At 50.8% G+C, this 20,646-nt stretch overlaps 1 protein-coding gene across 3 annotated transcripts in view; it reads right to left on the bottom strand.

The window, feature by feature from the left end:
* Window positions 1-20,646, bottom strand: part of ARNT2 (aryl hydrocarbon receptor nuclear translocator 2) — a gene marked incomplete at both ends in the record, with an annotated part of 125,867 nt that overhangs the window by 90,063 nt on the left and 15,158 nt on the right. The window lies entirely within an intron of this gene.

Here is a 20,646-nt window from a genome sequence, read left to right as displayed (position 1 = left end):
ATAGGGAACCGCACAAGAGGCTGCACCAAGCTCTTCTTAATCAGGCCTGTCAGGAATTAACATTACCTCAAAGAACAGAAGGACAAATATGGCTGGGGCACCTTCCTGAACATCATGGTTAAACATTTTATTTCTCATAAGTAGAAACTCCTCAGGACCATGCTAGCATCCCTGGTTTTGAAGAAATCACACTGTTAAGAAGCACTTCTGTCCCATTTCCCGGAGGCTTGCTAAACATAGGCGCCTTTACGCAGACACCCAGGGCGGGATATGCTCAGGAAGCCGCTTCCCGGGGTCTCTTTGCTGTTCTTGGGACTCACTTCTGCACTGACTGCTTTTCCTAGCTTGGTTCTTACAGGGGTGCTGAAGGAAGCAACAGTCTGTAAAAGTAGATTTCAATAAGAAAGTTCAGAATAAAAGGAGGTAGAGAAGGCCTGACTGTGAAGTGGCCGGAGCACAGGACCCGGTCCAGCCTGGTGCTGTCTCCTTCCACCAGATCCGGGAGTCGCCTGACACCAATCTCTCAGTCCTGTCCAAAGACACTGTGTTTAGTAAATACTTGTGAAGGTCAACCTGAACTCTTCTTACACTCAAAACTCTTTTATTTATGTATATTTTTTGTGTGGTGCTGGGTGTTATGGTTTGAATGGCGGGGTTCTTTTTCTTATTCAACTAAGGTTTGTTGAATAGAAAAATTAAAACCAACAGGCAGCTCAGTGCAGCTTTAACAAATCTTTATTACAAAATTAGGAAATAAACCGGGCATGGTGGCGCAGCCTTGTAATCCCAGCATTAGGGAGGCTGAGACTGGAGGATCACGGTTCACGGACAGCGTCAGCTACTTAGTGAGGCCCTCTGCAACTCAGTGAGACCCTGTTTCAAAATAAAGAATAAAAAATTGGGCAGGGGGTGTAGCTCTGAGGTCAAATGCCTCTGGGTTCCATCCCCAGACCCGCAAAAAAAAAAAAAAAAAAAAAAAAGAAAAAAAAAAAAAGGAAATAGAGCAGTAGGAAATAGAGAAGGAAAAAGCAGCATGCTAACCCACATGCTGGGGAGCCCGAAAATGGAACTCTGGCCCCTTTTGGGGACCCCAACCTTTAAGTAGATTTTGTGTTGGTATCTTTCTCATCAGCGTTACCACGGCAATGGGCTAGTTACTTATTCCTTAGGCAGGTGGTGCCTCTTTGTCTCTGGACGGTGCACTTCCTAAGTGCAAGGGTCAAGAATCTACCTGGGCCTCGGCTCTATTGTATTGGGCAGTATATTAGTTGCTCATCAACTAGGGTGCTTTGAAGCCACACACAAAGTTTACCTTTCCTATGCCCAGGCCGGATCCCAGAGGAGAGGAGGTAAACAGAGGCACTGGTTGCCTCTATTGTAGTTTTAGGGCTAAAGGCTTCAGTTGACTCTAAGGCCTTTACTATAGGTTAATGATTAGAATGAAGGGCAAAGACAGAGAGGAACTCTGCAGTGTAATCGCTGCAGCCCCCTCCCTGCCTGAGCGCCTGCGCAGCACCTAGGCTCTGACTATATTTTACACTTTGGAAATTATCAGAGCAATTTTCCAGTACCGGCACACTGGGATCCAACCTAGGACCTCAGGCACCTTGGGCAAGGGCTCTACTGCGGAGCTGCACCCCAGCCCTCAACTCAAAACTCTGGAGAAGTTTCCAGTAGTAATAAAATCTCAGTCCAGCCACTCTGCTGTGTTCACAGACTCTTAGAACTGCTTTGTTTTTAACCAGTGTAGTATTGGAAAGTAGTCAAGGGGAGAGAGAAAAAAAAAAAAAAAGCCCCCTTTTAAAGTAGTTCTTCAGCCAGGCGTGGTGGCACAGGTCTCTATTCCCAGTACTTGGGAGGCTGAGACAGGAGGATCGAGGTTCGAAGCCAGCCTCAGCTACTTAGTGAGGCCCTTTGCACCTTAGTGAGACCCTGTTTAAAAATAAAGAAATAAAAATAGGGCTGGGGGTGTAGCTTGGAGGTAGAATGACCCTCGGTTCAATCCTCTGTACCATACACACTAAATAAATAAATAAATAAATAAATATTTCATCCTCCTCGGGATGATTACTGTATTGGCTTGTGACAGCTGGATATTATTAGCAGTGGTGGCCTTACAACCTTATCATCTGCCTGCTTCTGATAAGAAATTTATATTGTCTCCATTCTGAAATGGTGGCTAAAACCCACAAGGTCCAAATCCCCAAGCAGAAGGGCTGAATCGTGACTAGAACAAACAGGGATGAAAATGAAAGTTATCCCTTCCCCAAAAAAGTTCCCCAGACAGAGGTCCCTTGTAGTTTTCTAGGAAGAGGGCTCATTGGTGGGTCACAGAGTTAGGAAAACGCTATACACGCCTTTCTTGGAGATACCAGTGTCCATGATTACAGAATCGTGGAAACTTTACAAATACATTACCTGCTGAGCTAATGTTTCATGCACCCTTAGTTTCAGTGTGTTAAAACCGGCTACCTCACCCTGCCTTTGAGTTCAGGGAATTTCAAACTGGAATGATCTTGACCCTCGTCCCCAGACCTAAAAAGGTTCCTCTTTTCTCTGTCCCAGCTACATGCTAGCCCAGATCTGGAAGGCCATGTAGGGTTTTGCAAAAATTTTTTTTTTAATTTGATGGAAAAAAATGCCAATTATTTTCGAGATACAGGTTGCAGAAAGCAAAACCTCCCAGAACTGGGGCTGGTGACGCGAAGGATGGGGAGCATGAAGACCTGGTCCTCTCCTCAGACAGACCAGGGACACAAGGCAGAGCAATGAGCATGAGCCCAGCTCAGAGCTGGTCCGTCCTGCAGCCAGGTCAGAACCCAGGGCTCTTTGGGGCTCCTGGTGACGAGGTTTCATACACCCAGCTGGAGGGTGGGCTTCCTGAGAGCAGCCCCCGACAGCCTGCCCTCCTGTTCCAGTTGCACGTCCAGTGGGTCCACGTGTTAGGTAGTTAGCCAGGGCTGGGAAAGAAATGGGGCAGGGAGGCACCCTCCTGAGAAAAGATGGGGATGCCCCGTCCCGCTGTGGTCAGAGACTGGGAGCCTTTACATTGCAGCTTTAGACAGCAGCAGAAAATTCCAACATAGCAGCACAACCCCTAAATGTAACCGCCCCAAATTACTATGCATGAGGAGGGGTGGGAATTTCTGGACAGTATAAAAGCTTACCACACGGCAGGCAGGCAGACGCGCCCCTTCCTTCTTTCTGCTCCAGGGCCAGCCAGCTCTGTGATACCTCCTGGTGAACCCACCCAATAAAACCCACTACGCACACACATCTGTGACCCCTAAGTGAAGTCTTTCTTTGAGGGAGACAAGAACTCAGGGAAACTCATGGCACTGAGACACATGTCAAGATTCCACACGCATGTGAGCAGCTGGACACAAGTGGTTTCTATCATGAAGAACTTCACACTCCCATGTAACGTAACGTGTGCGGGGAACGACAGTCCTCGCCACGATAGGCACACGCCGTAAGCCTGTGCGCAGCAGAACGGGGGTGAGCGAGCATAATATACCAACATAACTGAACAGGAGAACCTTCCACCTGCCCCCAAGGGGCCAATGAGCGCCGCTGAAAGGCTGTGCTCACCACCCAGTGTCCTCACACAGCGCCTCGGTTCTGCTGCTACTTCTGGAAAATGCCTCTGTTACCGTTACTGCTAATGAGATTTCAGAGTATCTGTCTTACCTATGTGTACCATCTCTTTCTTAAAATAGAACAGAGCTTTGTCTATTTTTTGAAAATATTTTACAATATTTTCTCCAACCTGCTGTTTGTTTTCATGTTGAAAGATCCTTTTTTTTTTTTTTCTTTTTTTTCTTTTGTGGTACGGAGATAGAACCCAGGGGCATTCTTCCTCCAAGCTATACCCTCCGGCCCCCCCTTTTTTTTTTTTTTTCTGGTACTGGGGATGAAACCCAGGGGCATTCCACCTCCAAGCTATGCCCCCAGCCCTATTTTTTTATTCTTTATTTGGAAACAGGGTCTCACTAAGTTGCAGAGGACCCCACTAAGTAGCTGAGGCTGGCTGCAAACCTGCGATCTTCCTGTCTCAGCCTCCTAAGTACTGAGATTACAAGTCTGCACTACCATGTCCGGCTACCCCCAGCCCTATTTTTTATTCTTTATTTTGAAACAGGGCCTCACTACTTTGCAGAGGGCCTAAGTAGCTGAGGCTGGCTGGCCTCGAACTGCAAACCTCTTGTCTCAGCCTTCCAAGTACTGGGATTACACGTGTGTGCCACCATACCTGGCTTCCCAGCCCTGCTTTTTATTCTTTATTTTTGAAACAGGGTCTCACTAAATTGCGCAGGGCCTCACTAAGTAATTGAGGCTGGCCACAAACCTGCAATTTTCCTGTCTCAGCCTCTCAAGTACTGAGATTACAAACATGTGCCACCATGCCCATCTTGAAAGATCCTTTTCTTAACATTAGAGAAAGCTTTAAGAAGTAGAATTAGACCAGGTATAGTGGCACAGATCTATAACCTCAGTACTTGGGAGACTGAGACAGGAGGATTGTAGGTTCAAGGCCAGCCTCAGCAATTCAGCAAGACCCTGTTTCAAAATTAAAAAAAAACAAAAAAAAACAAAAAAAAAACAGGGCTGGGAATGTAGCTCAGAGGTAGAATGCCCCTATGTACAATCCCTAGCTAAAAGAAAAAAAAAAAAAAAAGTAGAGTGAAGAAGAGTCAGTGGTCCTGACCCATTTTTTCGGGCGGCCGTCCTTTCCCACCTCAGGGTGCCGTTTCAGGCACACCCACCGCCCCGTGGATGCAAGGCCTCCTCACCCACACACACTCGTCACTGGACTCCTGCGCGCCCACTCCCTGCGCTCCTTGCTAGCCCTTCCCACCTGCCCTTCCATTTATATTTGGATTAACTTTGCTTAAGATACAAAATTGAACTCTCCCGAAATAAACTGTCTTTCCTGGAGCCTATGAATTAATTGTGAGGGAATGTTGACCTTTGACAACCTGTGGAATTCCCCGCCGCTCGCGCACGGCAGGTGCCTGTGGTCCACTCGAGACCCCTGTCGGCCCAGGGTCTCCTGCCCCCTTCAGGTTGGTTTCCAGAGCTCCTCATGTGGTTCATTCCTGCGTTTCTTGTGTCATTGTGATGTTGTGTTGTGATCATTGCTACAAAGGTGAACAGGTTCTTTCTGGGGTTCTTTCTAACTGGTTAGCAGCTATGAAGACATCAGCTGATCTGGCCACCAGGTAAGGGCTTGCCTGAGGGGCTGTCCAAGGACAAAAGACAGCAGCCTGAGCTGGGCTCTCTGTGGTTCTGCCCCTACTGGAGCAGCAGGTCCACCTGTACCCTGGGGTGGGGCCAGCAGACCAGGGCAGGGCTCTGGGGGACAGAGCTGTGCTGAGTCTGCAGCCCTGGCCCCTTCATCCCCAGCCATCCCCTCTCAGGGCTACATACACGCACGCACACGCGCGCACACACACACACACACACACACACACACACACTACAGCAACATGCACCAGGCACAGACCTCACCAGGCACAGGCATGCCATCGTATACCCAGCAACACACACAAATACATACATACCACACAGCAACACACATCATGCACACACAACCACATAGCAACAGACACACAAATACACAAACCACATACCAACAGACACACATATACCACACACCAATATACAAATATTCACACCCACACACAAAGGCACACACCAACATACATACACATACGCACCAACACACACAAAGACATACACACCACACAGCAACACATACTGCACACCAACAGACACAAATACATGTATACCACACACCAAAATACATGAATGTACACCCTAATACACACCAGAGCAACACTTATACCAACACAAATACCGCATGCATCAACACAACATCATGCGCGCACATGCACACACACACACACACACACACACACACACACACACACACGGCATCACCCACACACAATACATACTCACGACATGCACCAGCAGCCTGGCTGACAAATGCCCGCGTCTCAGAGCCTTACCTGGAAGGGAGGGCCGCCTGCCACCCACGCGCTCCAGAGATGCCACGATTCAGCAGGGGCCATCCATGTCCTGGGACTCCAGAGCCCTGGGGGCTGGCCCAGCAGTGCTCGGCCAGGGGTGCAGGCCTCAGGCCTCACCTCACCTTCCTACGCAGCTGAGCTTTTGCCAGTCAGCAGGGAGGGGCGTCTGGTGCTGCAGCCATGACGCCAGCACCACGCAAGAAATTCAAATCAACGGCAAGAGCAGATGTGGAATTTTCCACTGCACAGGCACCAGTCTGGAACTGTGACGCAGTAGTCTGTCCCCAGAGTTGCAGAGCCACCAAAGCCTCCCCTCACCCTCCCCTCCTGGTCAGACTCAGCTCCCATCACCCCTCAGCAGCCGCCTTCCAGGTGCCCACCGGCTCCTGCCTTGCCCCGTCCTCCTCCCCCATGACCACGGCCCCCAACTCCCATCTGTGCTCTCCCATGACCTCACCAGGCACAGGCATTGAGGCTGCTTCTCTGCCCAGCCCCAGGGGTCTGCCGCAGCCTGCCTCCCATCCCCCGCCCCCTGAATCTACGGTGCCCTCCTCCCGAGCCCCTTAGCGACCAGATTGGATACCATCAGCCCTCCAGTCCCCCGGGGGGCTTCTCTTTGCTCTTGGCCCAGTGCCGAGTTCCCTGCTGTAATCAGCCAGTCCCTGCACAGCCAGGCCGCTGTCCACCTCTCCTGCTCCAGACACACTTGGCCTGTGGCTTCCCAGAAAACACCATGTCCCCTCCCACCTCAGGGTCTTTGCGCCTGTTATGTCCTCTGGCAAGAAAGCTGCCTTCCCCTCTGCACCTGGTTAAGGCCTGGGCCTCTTAGATTTGGTTCAAATACCACTTCTCCAGCAGGTCCGGCTACCATGTCGCCCCCTCCTCCCATGAATGAAGGTACCTGTCCTCCTCCGGAAAATGAAGAGAGAGCAGCGCAGCAGACCCTGGAAGATGACAGTGCCAGATGGGGGAGCCCAGAGAGCAGGATGACGTCGCCGCCTCAGCGTCGTGGTGTGGCAGCGTCAGGGCCCCAAAAGGGAAAATTCCAAAAACCTGGGTCACCTGATCCTCCCACACTGCCTGTTGCAAAACATGTCTAGAGGAGGAAGAAGCATATGGCCGGCCAGTCGCATATCGACATCCACCCCACTGCCCATGCTCTGTGTGGGGACCCAGGCAGCAAAGGCCGGCGCTTTGACACCTTCCCGGCCACCTATTTATGGGCTATGCGTCCAGCAGGAGTCTGGTTCTCACTCCTGCACTACCTGAATCCTTTCTCCACCTATGTTCCAACTAAGAAATGGCGTGAATCAGGATGCCCCTTCCTTTTGCCGAGGTTGCTTGTTTGTGTTTGTTTGTTTGTTTGTTTGTTTGTTTGTTTGGGGGTACTAAGACTTGAAACCAAGGACCTCCAAGCTAAGCTCCTAGCCCTTTTTATTTTTATTATTTTATTTTTGAAATGAGGCCTTGCTAAATTGCTGAGGCTAGTCTCTAAACTGTGATCCTTCTATCTCAGCCTCCCCAGTACTGGCATTATAGGCATGGCCACCACGCCCAGCTTTATTTTTTATTTTGAAACAGGGTCTCACTAAGTTGCTGAGTCTGGCCTCGAACCAGCGATTTTTCTGTGTCAGCCCCCCAGGAATTGGGATGACAGGCGTGTGCCGCCACACCCAGCTGGCTGAAGCTGCTGTAAGAAAATGGGGAACATTTGCGAAGCTCTTGCTTTGAAGATAGGGGCCTGCTTTGGAAGCTGAACAATCAGAGACAGAAGAACCCAGACTGTGATGTCATGCTGAGCACTACCTGCTGCAGACCTAGGAAGCTGTGCTGCAGGGATAAGTAGACAGATCCAGGAAGGCTTCCCAGAGAAGGCCACACCTGTGCTAGCCTGTCAATAAGAGGCTTGCTTCAGGAGAACTAACCCACAATAGAAAGGACGCTCCTTCCTTAAGTATCCTCCAGGGATTGCTCCAGTTTCTGAGCAGAGTCTTGGCCCATGGAGGATGGTATGCCTTCCTGATGTCTTCCAGGCACATGGGCCTTCTACCGTTCACCCCACCTGCGATTCCCTAGGACCTCGCCATGCCCCACCTCATATGAAACCCTCTTGTGATGATTTCCCCTCAGGGTCCCCCGAGTCATCACCAACAGCAAATGCAGAGACAGAAATACCGTGCCCACAGCCCTCCAACCCCATACACAGACATCCCAGGAAGCTTGCCTCCCACCACACACCCGGGGAGAGGGCTGCCTGCTGGTAGACAAGGCTGCAGCCAGCCTGAGGCCGAGCCCATTCCAGAATCAGCGCCAGCTAAAATCAGCGCCGGCTTCACCATCACTCAGAGAACCTCCCTGACTCATGATGCAGCTCCTGGCGACAGACATCTCACAGCTGAGATGCAGACATTCTGTGCAGAATCCCTATAATACAGTGTGCGTCAGGGAAGCCTGGAAACCGTGAAACCTGAGCATGTTAGGGGGGAAAGGATGGGGAGGAAAGGAAGAGACATTTTGTTCTCCCCACTGCTCCATGTGAATTCAAACTAGAAAAACACCTCGGTCTTCACACTGGGGGAAAAAATGAATTACATGCATACTTCATGCTATGGCCATATTTTAATGATCACTCAATAAATGAGCGGCCAAGAGGCTTTTTCCAGAGGTGGGAAGGCTAGCCAAGGAAGAACGCGCTCCTCGATATCAGTTCCCTGAGAACAATTCTCTCCCCAGAAGGAACATCAAATAGCACAGCCCCTACCTTTTCTGAAGGATTAAACAAAGATCCTTCTTCTGGAGGCCAGCACCTCCCTGGGAGAATCTGGTCCGTGTGGCAGGAGTGCCAGACACCTCTGGAGGAAATGCTCCCATTTGGTATTCTGCTCAGAGGCTGCCATCACAGCTCTGTTTACCTTAACTGTGGACCATGATTCCGCTGTGATGACGGCCTTGCATACTGATCAATTTATTTGCAGCAAAATTTCCAGCATTAACTGCTTAGGTTCTGGGGGGAAAAAATGGTTACTTGGATTTCTTATACAGCTGTAACAAACCTGCACTTGAAATAATTGAGGCTGTTAACAGCATTGCTGTGAGAGACCTAAAGGATTTGTCTAGAAGCTCAAGAAAAGAATGGTCCCTTCCACCTGGGGAAGAAGGCAGGGTCCAGGATCGGCCTTCCTAGGGCTGGGGGAGATTTTGCAACGTAATGTATGGAGCAATCATTGTCCTGGGCGTCTGGAGACTCTGAACCCTTGCTAGGCTTTCGGCAGCGATGTGACCTCTGCAGGATGTCTTGACCCCACAGGCAGGCTGGCCCAGGGCTCTGCACTGGGGCAGGAGGAGGCAGGAATGGGCAGGGAGTGGCTGCTGGGCTCAGAGCAGGAGCGAGATTCAAGTCCCACCAGCCCCAGCTGCTGTCCCAGCCTGGATGCTGAGTGCTGGCTGCAACCTGCACCAGGCGACAGGGGACCAGCCCAAGGCCCATTGACACCCTCCTTCCTCTGCATGTGGCCAAGCCCTGGCCCCGGGCCTGTGTGCGTTGCACTGGCCCACACATACCTCTGAGGGTCTGTGTCTGGGCCCAGACACTTTAGCCTCCTTGGCCGCCCTGATGGCTGAGGCCCTCGCCTCTTCACAAAGGGCCTCATAAAAGCAAAACAGCACAAAGCCAGCAAAGTGGACAAGCAGCAATCCCCATGGGGAAGGTCGGGAGGCCACCGTCAAAGCCGATTCTGTAGCAGAACAAGGCAAGATGCCTCCTTCAGTGTGGCCCCACTGTGAAAGGTGATGAGCAAGGTGTGACCACTTTGGAAGCCCACCCATGAGCTGGCCTGCACTCCAGTTAACTTAACAGCCTACAGCCACAGACTAGGAGAGAAAAGCAATCACCAGCCATGCAGAAGACAGGACACAGCTCCTGGGCGGGGCTTGGTGTCCAGAGAGCAGACTGTCTCTAAGAGGGCCTGGCCAGAGCCTGGGCCAGAGCCTGAGCCAGGCAGTCAGGGGTGCTGGGAGGTGGGCGTGCAAGGGGCACAAAGCTCTGGTTCTCCATGTTAGAAAACATAGGGCCAGGGGATGAAGAAGGGTTCAAACACCACCTTCTTGAAAGAGAGACCTTGAGGGAAAGGAGGCACACAGCCATATTCAAAATATGGGAGGCCTTCCCACTTGATGGGGAGAGCTAGTTCTCCATGACTGCAGAGGCCTCCTCCTGGTGATGGGGAAGAAGGGTGAGGAGAAGAGGAGTGACCCAGCCACAGAGGACCTCCCAGACACAGCCCAAAGGTGACCAGAAACCAAATGAAAGAACACGCCGGCATAAAGAGAACCGCTAATGAATTATGGAATACCCACACAGATAAAACTACTCAGCCATTAAATAGTGCAGTTTCAAAGAACAGTGTTACAGAGAGGTGCTAAGGGTAAGTTAATAGAGCGGGATGCAAAATCTCATGCAGACATGTTTGTCAGGGACCTGTCAAAGCTCAGCTTCAGAGCTCCATTTGCCCAAGACCTACTATTTATCCTGTTGTGTTTAAAATTTTAGGTTAAAGTTTTATAACAAAGTGTGCTAGGAGAGTGCAGTGCGGTGTAGTTACTAAGAAATTGCTTAAACTAATAATGTTAATCAATAATATTGTGTGTAATAATTAGAGACCCAGGCATCTAAGTGGGAAAAGGCTTATAGGAGAATTCCTGGAAAAGCTAAGGGCATCTGCCCTACCTGAGAGCATCCTAGCTGAGAGCATCTGCCCAACCCAAAGTCTCATACCTTAGATAAGAGACCCTCTCTCAAGTGACCTTCTCTCCTGTGACCCTGCTATCTTCGGGAACATCTGTGTGCTTTGTGTAGCTGCGTTAATGTATAGAGTTGTAAATGTAAAAGTTAAGGCTGATGTAATAAGAATGACCTTGCAACACAATAGTAGATAAGATACGTAGATAAGATACAGTCTGTACAAGTTACCTTATTGGATAGAAGCTGTAAATTCAAAAAGCGTCATCAATGATGTAACAGAATGACTTGCAAAATGTTGTACAACTGCATAAAAATCTCACCCAAATAGCGATCTGGGCCCTTGCCGCTTATGTGGAGACACATGCGCTTGGGTCCAAGTTCGAACCTGTAATAAAGTGTGGCTTGACGGACTAATAATTGGTTATGGACAGTTATTCTCGCCCAAATACGCTACAACAATCCCTATCTTCTGCATTAGGGTTTGAACCTGAGATGTCCCCAAGCACCACGTGTAGAAGGCCTGGTCCACAGCCCCTGCACGATTGAGAGGCGGGGCCTTCAGGAGGCGGGGCCTGGGGAGGAAGTGAGGTCACTGGGGCGTGCCCACCGAGGGCATACTGGGATCCTACTCCCTCCCATCTTCGGCTTTCTGCTTCCTGGCTGCCAGGAGCTTCTTCTGCCCCACGCGCCCACCATAATGTTCTGCCCTGCTGCAGGTCCAGAGCAATATGGCCGCCCACCGTGAAGCCCCAAAACTCCGAGCCGAAACAACCCACCATTTACTACTTTATCTATCTCAGGCGTTTTGTCAGTGAGAAAAAGCTGACTGACATGTGCTGAGTGAGTGACTTGGCCTTTGAAAGGACCAACAGCCAGACACCTGCGTCAGGTTCACTCTGGCATCCCTGAACTCGCACTACCAACAATCATGTGACACGCGGGTCCCGGCCGCGTCGATATCTGCAGTGTAGCAACACCACGAGACGGGCAAGGCGTGCTGTGTGAACGTCACTTTCAAGCCTGAAAAGTCACTTTGTGTGCATGCTAGGTGTACTCAGATGGAAAATCTCCTCCTCTGTATGGAATGTTTGAATTCTCTCCAATGGTTTACAAATGTAAACATGCCATTGCAAGAGTGAAATATACATAATCCAGAAACAAATGGTGAAAGCTGTTAATTTTATGTTTATGTAAATTTACACACAAAGCCAATTATTAAGAACTTTAACAAAACTTAAGTGAAAAAGGGAAATGGGAAAATAACAGAAACATTAAGACAGAACACGCCGGCTTGTTACTTTTACCATTATACCATTATATCCTTTCTGAGCCAAGATGTATATCAAACCGTAAGTAATAATACAAAGCAGAATAAAAGAAAAAAGAGTATTCCATAATTCATATCTTTGTGTAGTCACTTGGTATACAGGCTTTCATAACAACAAACAACGTTTAGGATTTTTTTGTGTGTGTGGTACTGGGGGTGGAACCCAGAGGCTTTGTACCTCCGGGCTATACTCCCAGACCTATTTTATTTTATTTGAAAACAGGGTCTCACTAAGTTGCTGAGAGCCTCACTAAGTAGCTGAGGCTGGCTTTGAACCTGTGCGATCCTCCTGTCTCAGCCTCCCAAGCACAGGGATTATAAGCGTGCGCCACCACGCCCGGCTAGGATTTAAATTTGTTATGTGTTTCTATATCCTCCATCTTTCAAGCAAAAGTCTTATCTGGACTTTCTAGATCTTTGAAAGGATGGTCAAGTTTGCTACCTCAAAGATCCACAGGGGCAGAACTTTCAAAATCACACTGTGACATCTAAGCAAATCACTGTCAATCCAGACATAATTAAGAAAACTGAGTGTAAAGAAAAGAAGGAAATGTTAGGGAAATACAAAGTACCCCTCAGCACATGTCACTTAAACTAGTTGCAGACAAACATCTCCTTAGTATCAAGCTGTAGCGCTATGATCACAATCGCATCCAGCTGCAACCGTGCCAGATAGCGCTTCTGACCTGGACATCAACGTTTTACAATGTTATGGCTTGGATTTCAGTCAATGGTGGTAATACGCAGCTTCCGCCTCAAGCACAGACAAATGCCGATGTGGGACCATCAGCATCACACAGCTGAATTAGCCCAGTACACTGTGTATATGCTCATGCAGAAAAAGGTGAAGGTGTGTGTGTGTGTGTGTGTGTGTGTGTGTGTGCGTGCGCGCGCACCCAACTGTGCTTCATGTAAACACACTGAACAGAGCCAAGCACAAGTGTGAAGAATACATATGATTTGTTTTCCACCTCCCATTTTTCTATCATCTCTGTTTTTATGCCGAGAATTTAATACTCTTAGGATCCGGATGCCATGCAGATGATGTGACTGAAAGTACAGGACCCCAGGCTGGCTGCCCGGGGACTGGGGGCACAGAGCTGCGGGGCAGGTGCACGATCCTGTGGCCACCCACGCTGATAAAACTCGCCCTACAGGTGAGATAGTGTGAAGGAAGGGGCAGGAGTCTAAGATGGAGGGCCTGCTGAGCCTCACAGAGGTGTCAGGCCCCAGCGGGCTCCAGAGCCCCAGCAGCTGAGCCAGGAGAGAATGACATTCCACCAGGCCCAGGGTGTGACCGCATTCAGTGTTTTCTAATTAGAACATGGTAAACGATCTGGAACATCCAGGAAATATAAAGAACCAGAGGATGAGGCTACATAGGAGGGAAAAAAAGGAAACCAGAGAGATAAAGAAGGTGCGTCTCCAGGAAAGAAATGCTCCGTTATTCCCATGGGGGAAATGGAGCCACCAGCTCAGAAGTCAGGCAGGAGCAGCAGCAGCAGAGGGTGTGCGTTTCCTCCTGGGAGGGACCTGTGATTGCTCCCCCCCCCCCTTAGGACTTCTCCATGACAGAGGCAAAAGGGGCACAGCATGGGGACATACAGGGAGGAAGGACAAAGACAAAGCCTCCAGGTCGGGGAAGGGCTCTGGGGAGGTGACATGTTGGTGGCTTCCCGGTGAATGGAGTTTAGCAGTAAGCAAGAGTCAAGGTGAGTCAGATCAGAGTCCTGCCCCTGGGCTGATGGATACTGCAGGCTTCTCAGTTATCCAAAAAAGGCTAGTTGTAAGAGCATGGCACAAATACAAAACCAGAGAGTCTGCAGAGTTAAAATCTCAGGCGCCCATGGGAACTGTCTAGGTCAACCAGGTCCACATGTAGGGGCTGCTGGCTCAGACATACAAAGGTAGCCCCCATCTCTCCTGGAGCCAGGATCCATGTAAGCCATGCAGCAAACAGAACCCCACCAGGCCACTAGCGGGTCACCAGTCGGGGGATGTGGGTGGCTTGGAAAAAGCACTGCCTAATTTATAAGCCCCTCCTACCAGCAACCCATGCTTCCTGCAGATTTCCCTGAGACTCCAGGGAGGTAACACTGGCTCGGGCATGGGTCGGCATGGTGATAGTGGCACCTTTCACACGCTGTGTATGTGTGTCTGTCCCCAGGCAATATCCTAGTTCAAAGAGTTGGGTCTGTGTCTGTTCTTTTTTTTTTTTTTTTTTTTTTTTTTCAGAATCACTGCACCTTCAATATGAGTCATTTCCCTCATTGCTGTGTTTGAAATCAAGGGGATACCACAGAAGGGGTCCTCGGGGCTTTGGGGAGTGCCCAGACCCCAACTACTTTCCAGCATCCTGGAACTTGGAAGAACAAAGTGGTCAGAGGGTGAGGAAGAGGCCACTGCTGGGCAGGGAGAGGGAGGTTGATGAGAAGGGGGGGGAGGACTGGACGGAGGACGGAGCAGCCAGCTCAGCAGGGGCCTTGCACCCCCAGAGCAGGGTGAGCAGGCGCTGGGTCTTCTCAGGGAGCATTGCTTCACGCGGAACCTTGGGTTACTGAACAGTGAGAATCAAAACACATGAAAAATAGTGCTCTCCACTACAGCCTCTGTGAGCCAGGAGGGAAAGCAGAGCCAGGGAGAGGTTCCTACAGAGGAAGAGGGTGAGGGGGGTGAGGATAAAGGAGGGCAGAGGCCCAAGGAGTGTGTGGCCAGGTGGAGATGCAAGTGGCCAGCTGTCTGTGGACACCAAGGATCAGGGTTTCCCGGAAACCGGCTTCAGTGAAGGGGACAGTTGTCCAGGTCGATGAGCAGGAGGCAGGCAGGACACCTGGAGTCGAGAGGTTCTGGAGCCAGGTGCTGCCTCTTGGGACCAGGACGTGGAAAGTATACAGGAGAAGAGGCCCTGGACAGCACCCCGGCTGTCCGCCCTCACCCACCCTGTACCAGGGCTTCGGAAAACTCAAAAACCCTCCGTGAAGGTCACTTTTAACCTCTCCTAATCTAAGCTCCAACTCCACTCCTTGTTTAAGTCCATTATCCCACTGCCCTCACCTCCTCTTGCCTGTTCTCCTTCTCCCTCGCCCCATCCTCCCCTTCCCTCAGGGTCTCATCTCCAAGCTCCTGCATCCCCTCCCTCCCTTGCACACTCTCCATTCCCCACCCCACCCCTCTCTGCACGCCTCACTTTCTGGGTTTGTGTCTTGACCCTCTCTGGGCATCTCTGTTTCCTGCCAATGCCCAGCCTGTGCCCAGGAGGAACGTGACCCAAGGCATGCACACATCCCCACGCACACACACACTCCCCGGGTCCAGCTGCTCTGGCCCTGCCCCACTGGACTCTGCTTCTGGCTTCAAGTTGCAGGTGCCACGTGCCACTGCTTGACTCTACGTGAAGATTAATATCAACAAAATGCACTTTGCATAGGAAGGTAGAGCGGAGAAAGGCAATTCTGGTTTCCCCACATGGAGATCCAGTGTTACCCTTTACATGGAAAGAAAAAGGTACCTCCTTCTGGAAATCCCACCGAACCAGAACAAAACCACACAATTCTTTCATTAACATGCCTTTTCTAAAGAGGGGGGGAAAAAAAGAGTGAACATTTCCCCCTGTTTGCACAACAAATTGATTAAGGAAATCACATAGCCTTCCAGACGTGTAAAATTCCCTTTAAGAAATTTTATGAAACAAAGTGGCTTCCTTGTTTGAATGCATTCCTTGATGAATACATTCATCTGTCATTCAACAAAAACATTTTTGTGTTAAATTTTAAACAGTGAATTACTCTACAAATATAAAATATGCAAAATAGTAAAACTATTTGCATGCAAGGCATTAAAATCAGTTCTCGGCCAAATGGTTAAGGTAGCTGGGCGTGGTGGCGCACGCCTGTAATCCCAGGACTTGGGAGGCTGAGAGAGGAGGATCACAGGTTCGTGGCCAGCCTCGGGTACTTAGCAAGGCTCTCAGCAACTTAGTGAGACCCTGTTTCCAAATAAGAAATCAAATAGGTGTATCTCAGAGGTAAAAGGCCCTTGGGTTCAATCCCCAGTACCACACAAATAAATGGTTATGTATTATTTTTACGCTTTCTGTTCCTGTAGACCCAATGGGATCTGTCCCCTGTGGCCCAATTTCTGCCTAGGAGCCCAAGACTTGAAGTGGGAACCCTAGCTCCTAGAAAAGGAGGAGGCCACAGGCTGCACAGGAGTGTGGGCAGGTGAGGAGCCGCACTCAGTCTGGCTAGAGCTGAGGACCCAGCGTTTCTGGGAACAGCCCCGTGGTCTCGGGTGGCAGCTGCAGCAAGGACCTCATCCTGGGCCACTCAAGCTGAAAGTCACAAACCCTTCCTGAAACCCTAACCCAAACCCTTTCTGTGAGTCACAGGCTGGGAGTGGGACATCTCATTTCTACTCTCACTGGGTCAGAAGCTCGGCTCTGCAGCCGCAGACAGCATGCAGGTAAGCAGGTGGACTCACAAAGGACACTGAATTCTCAACCCTGAGAGCTGACTATTATGCAAGTTTAATGTCTGTTGTGAAATGGCCTTTTCAGTATTTTCCTCTATCATTTAAAAATGTAAAAAACAGCTGAGCATGGTGGTGCATGCTTGTAATCTCAGCACTGGGGAGACTGAGACAGGAGGATCATGGTTCACAGACAGCCTCAGCTACTTAGTGAGGCCCTCTGCAACTCAATGAGACCCTGTTTCAAAGTAAAGAATACAAATAGGGCTGGGGTTGTCGCTTGGGGGTAGAATGTCTCTGGGTTCCATCCCCAGTACCACCAAAAATGTAAAAAAAAAAAAAATATATATATATATATAGTCTCAGCTTTGGGGCTACACAAGAGGCAGGGCAGGTGTCGCCCAGTGTTGTGCCCACCTCTGGTCCAAGCATCAGGCCCCAGGAGACCCAGAGGAGGCTAGGAGGATTTGAGGCTGACTGAGGGACAAGGTGTGGTCCTCCCGGTGTCCCCAGCACAGGCAAAGGCAGGGGCCAGTGATACTGTCTCATCAAAGTCCACATCCACCCAGGGAAGCAACTGAACTGGAACCATAGTGCATCTTTACTTATGGAGACAAGCCCCAAATCTTTGAGGCTGAGCTTTTCAGAAAGAGTAAAACCCTCACCGGGACTGTGGCCAGTTCCACTGGGCCACTGAAGGGGAGCAGAGGCTGCCACCCCTGAGCTTGAACCACAGGCACAGGAGGGGAGGACCTGTACTGTAGAGACCAGCAAAAGCAGCAAGGTGAGCAGGGGCGAATGCTTGGGAAAGCAGCCAGGGGTCAAGGGGGAGAGACGGCTCTCACCAAGACCAGACCCTGGCATGGAGGCTCTGGGGAGGTTTCTGATAGCAGACCTCCAGGAGAGAACCAGGTGTGCTGTCTCTGGGTCATGGCTCCCGGGGTCTCAGAGGGGCATGGCTGCTGAAAGCAGTCCCCAGGGAAGGCACAGGCTGTAGGAGCAGGAGGCCATAGGTCTGAGCCTGCTGTCACAGGACATGAGAAAGAGCAGCATTCTGTCACCACGCTCCACCCAGCTCTGTTACCATCCTGCGCCCATAGCACCTCTGGAGGGAGGGCCTGCTGGGAGGATAGAAGTGAGCCTGCTGCTCCTGGTGGTGGAAGCTGGAGGCTGGGCTGCGGCAGCAGCGCAGCAGCGGCTGGTGTTGGAGCACTCTGACTAAAGCCTGCTCTGTGGGCCATGACGACAGGGCCTCTGATGAGGATGCGTAGGAGGACAGGTGGGCGGGAGGCACAGACACTGCTGGGTGGGAGGGGATGACTCATCACTGCAGATCTGTACAGGGCCCAGCACCGGGCAGCTGCAGACAGAGATCCAGACAAGACCTCTGCATGCTGACGTCCTCCCCAGCCCAGACGCTGCTGTGGAGGTTGAGGGAAGGGGGCCCTTGATGGGGGGTTGTGACGCTTCATCCCTACACTTCCAATTCTGATTATTTTCCTGCCACTAAAGCAATATAGCCAGAGAGCCCAAGAACCCACAGAGCCCCTGGAGGATCTGAACCCAGTCCCTCAGAGACACAGGGGAGAGGGTTGAAAGGCCAGGACAGAGAGCCCTGGGGCTGTTCACACCTCAGACAGGCTGGACAGGCAGTGCTGATCCTCCTGGCCCTGGGCTATCCCAAGGGCACCAAGCCCAGGGATTCCAGGGTGGGCAGGGTTTGCTTTAGAAGCTGCCCACAGCACTTGGGAGGCTGAGACAGGAGGATTGTGCAGGTTCGAAGCCAGCCTCAGCTACTTAGTGAGGCTCTCAGCAATTTAGTGAGATCCTTTTTCCAAATAAAATATAAAATAGGTCTGGGAGTGTAGCCCGGAGGTAGAAAGCTCCTGGGTTCCACCCCCAGTACCAAAAAAAAAAAAAAAGAAGCTGGCCACGGATCTGACTGCCGGATTAGATCATGGAAATGCACCTGTTGGTCTTCCTGAGAGAGCAGGGGTCAGGGCTCAAGACCAGGTTGAGAGCCTGTCTTCCTAGCTCCTCCTCCCTGGCGGCCTCAGCCTCAGTTTCCATATTGTGAGCTCAGGGAGCTCCAGTGGACAGGGGTCCAGACAGACGAGGCATGGCAGATGCCTGCATTGCTACGGAAGCTCGACATGGTGGAGAAGAACTGGGAGCCCAGCCGGCTCCCCACCCGCCTACCTGTGACAGCGGGCAGTGGCCTGAAGCCATCCCACCTTTGGTCATGCCTCACGAGACAAGGTCTCAGCCCCCATCGGTAAAGCCAAGATGGCGGTGCACTGTGGGTGCTAATGGCACCTGGATGGTTGACCTGGAGCCCTGAGCCTAGGCGTGGATCTGGCCAGATGATGGGTCCCATGAGGCCGCCTCTTCAGGACTGCTGCAGCACCACACCTGATCTTCTCCTCAGCCACCCCACAGCTGTCACGGGGCAAACGCCAGTGGAAGACCCTCAGCCCACACACAGAGACAGCCTTGACATTGCAGGCCAGCTGGGGGGGAGGGGGAGAGCCAGGCAGGCGGGGGCAGGAGGCAGAGGCCCTGCGAGCTGAGGCCCAGCAGCCCAGGAAGCCACTAAGCGCAGGCTGGATTTCCTCAGACAGACCCAAGAAGGAGGGGGACTGCTGGGAGAAACGGTGGCAGGGGACCTCCAAGAGTGGGGTGGTTTAAGTGTAAACCCCCAGCTTTTTAAGCTACAGAGTCACATGTCCCTAAAGCAACCTAAGTAAGGCCTGGGTAACTACCGGGCTGTGGTGTGTCCCAAGGACTTCACCATGACAATAAGGTTAAAGCAAATGGCCTGTGGCTTCCTAAGAATCATCTTCAGTAATTCTACATAAACATGCCTATCTAGAGCTCTCACAGGTAACTTCACACTCCATATCCTAAAACCAAACTTAAGCTCCTTCCTCCCCAAACCATTTGGCGATCTGATTCTACTCTCTCTCAGCGCATTCTTGCGTCTTCCAAGTCTGGAGGCTCCAACCTCCCTGCTTCTCTTCCTCTAAGGCTTTCTGGGCACCTGTCTTGGATCAGAGACCACAGCAAGCCCGCATGCTTGATGCTGAGCGGGGCGGTCCAACACAGGACTGATCTGAGCTGTGAACTAAGAACTAACCTTAGAGTGTGTCTTTGCAGAAGTGGATAGAGACACAGAGTTCGTGGCTTAGTCTCAGCAGGGCAGGCTCCATCGCAGGGCCTCGGGGACTCATCTTGCAAATGGGGTATCAGCCATCCACAGTGAAGCCTGCCTTTTCTCCTTCCCCCAAAATCTATGACCTTATTGCCCCAATCACCATGGTGTTATCCAACCAAAATACCCTGTGCTGGTTTTGGGGATGGAACTGTGTCCTCAGATTCCTGTGCTAAAGCCTTGACCCCAGAGTGATGGCCCTGGAAATGGGCTTTGGGGGGCACTTGGGTTTCGATGAGGTTCTAGGGTGGAGCCCTTAATAACCTGGTGGCCTTATAGATCACTAGTAAGTATTCAGAAGAGACCCTGCAGATCTTTCCTCCCCTCTCTCTGTCCTGTGAGGATAAAGATGCCACCAATAACCCACATTTACCTTTAGAAGAAGCACAGATTTCAAAAACCCTCCACCCTGGCCACAAAAGGAAACAGTATCAAATAATCCATGCCTCCCCCAATAAATTATTCTTCTTTCTTAAATGTACATTTCTAATGAATACTTAATTCAACTGAGGGATAGTCTCAGGAATTTGAAATAAGAAGCAAATTAGGGAGCCTGGCTGTCAGAGGTCACCCTGTAACATGCTCTTGTTATAGCTGGATATCAAATGTCCACCAGAGAATCTCACGTGGAGGCCACATGGCCAGGTTCAGAGGTGAAGCGCGGCTGGAGGGGGTGGATCCTGGGGGCGTGGCCTTGGGGGCTAGGCCTACTCTCTCTTTCTGCTTTCTGGCCACAGTGAGGTGAGAACAGCTTTTTGCACAAGGAATTATACAGAATTCACATCAGATTCTCAGAAGAATCCAAGGATACAGAAAGTTCCACATTTGCATATTCAAAAAACAGATCCTGGGTTCGTGATGAAGT

Source organism: Muscardinus avellanarius (genome assembly GCF_963383645.1).
Source record: "Muscardinus avellanarius genome assembly, chromosome: 3".
Lineage (NCBI taxonomy): Eukaryota > Metazoa > Chordata > Mammalia > Rodentia > Gliridae > Muscardinus > Muscardinus avellanarius.
The sequence above is the reverse complement of the archived record's forward strand: the minus strand, read 5'-3'. Positions and strand labels throughout refer to the sequence as shown.